Below are 957 nucleotides of genomic sequence, written 5' to 3' on the forward strand. Positions count from 1 at the left end.
TTATTTATGAGTTCTCATTAAAATAACGTTGTAGAGCACCCCCTGGTGGACAAACTGTCGTTGACAGTCCGTTTTAATTTTTAAGTATTCATTTATCAGAATCCTTTATGTGTCATAAATGATTTTGGATGAATGAACATTGAAGAAAAAACAATTCTGTATATTTTTTCTTTTTCTTTTAAATCATCCATTATAAATGCCAATACGGATAGATCAGGAAATACCTAATATCGGTCGGCTCTACTTCCAACCCCGGGTTTGTCCATATTTAGTATACATATTTTTTTTAGTGGAACAGATCAAACGGTGGACACTGAAACTCAGACCAGCGACATCGGCAGAGTACGGCGGGATGAAGGCCACGTGCTGGTGGCTGTCTCTCCCTGACCTGTCCCTGACCTGTCCCTGACCTGTCCCTGCCAACGCTGGAACCACTACCATGCTGAGTTAATACTTTGCTTTAATAAAGCTGTGTATCTGTGTGGTGAACTTTAATAAAGCACACAAACCTGTTGTTGTTAAAGTGTTGTTGGGCTGCACATGTCCTGTTTGTCTACTGATGTGTTGCAGCAGCCTGTCCTCTCTCTACTCTTAACCCTCGCGTTGTCCCCCTGGGTCAAAAACGGACAAAAGTTTTTCACTTTTGTCACTTTTTAAGAGTTTTTATAAAAACGTTTTTAGATTTCACTACACCACCTTACTGTCACTAGTTTTACAGTACTTACAGGAATTCAAAATGTTTTATTTTGTTTTTAATAAAAACAAAATTTATTCATAATTTTTTATTATGACTCTTAGGTATGTGTATATATGGGTTTGTTGTGTTAGGGTTGTCTTGCTATTGGATGCCTAAAATATACTTTGGGTTGAATAAAGTATCTATCTTTATATAGAATTATACCTAAAATTTGAGCTAGTAAAGCAGAAATTATAAATTATTTTGACTAATAGTTAAGA

General features: G+C 35.9%; 1 long non-coding RNA gene across 1 annotated transcript in view; it reads right to left on the bottom strand.

The window, feature by feature from the left end:
- Positions 1-286: 286 nt before the first annotated feature.
- Positions 287-957, bottom strand: part of LOC116695215 (uncharacterized) — a 21,254-nt gene continuing 20,583 nt past the window's right edge. The window contains exon 4 of the long non-coding RNA XR_004333381.1: positions 287-366. This is a non-coding gene — a long non-coding RNA (uncharacterized LOC116695215). The remainder of the gene's footprint in view (positions 367-957) is intronic.

This window comes from Etheostoma spectabile, chromosome 9 (genome assembly GCF_008692095.1).
Source record: "Etheostoma spectabile isolate EspeVRDwgs_2016 chromosome 9, UIUC_Espe_1.0, whole genome shotgun sequence".
In the NCBI taxonomy this organism is placed as follows: Eukaryota; Metazoa; Chordata; class Actinopteri; order Perciformes; family Percidae; genus Etheostoma; species Etheostoma spectabile.